Source organism: Pundamilia nyererei, unplaced genomic scaffold (genome assembly GCF_000239375.1).
Source record: "Pundamilia nyererei isolate P.nyererei 1_Seehausen unplaced genomic scaffold, PunNye1.0 scaffold00139, whole genome shotgun sequence".
NCBI lineage: Eukaryota > Metazoa > Chordata > Actinopteri > Cichliformes > Cichlidae > Pundamilia > Pundamilia nyererei.
In genome coordinates this window covers 442,998-443,209 of record NW_005187540.1, presented here as the reverse complement: position 1 = coordinate 443,209, position 212 = coordinate 442,998, and positions in this window count along the sequence as shown.

Below are 212 nucleotides of genomic sequence, written 5' to 3'. Positions count from 1 at the left end.
GTGTGATTAATAAAGTGTCGTTGAGCTGTGCTACCTCAGTCTGCGCCTGAGTCCGTCCACCGCCGTGACAATATGACTGACTTTAATTATCCATAAAATCATCACATTCTCTGTAAGATTAAGGTCAACTATATATATATTTAGAAGTAGAGGCTTTAAAACCAAGTTAAAGCTGAAAGTACAAACATCACTATTGTCACATAACAGCAATG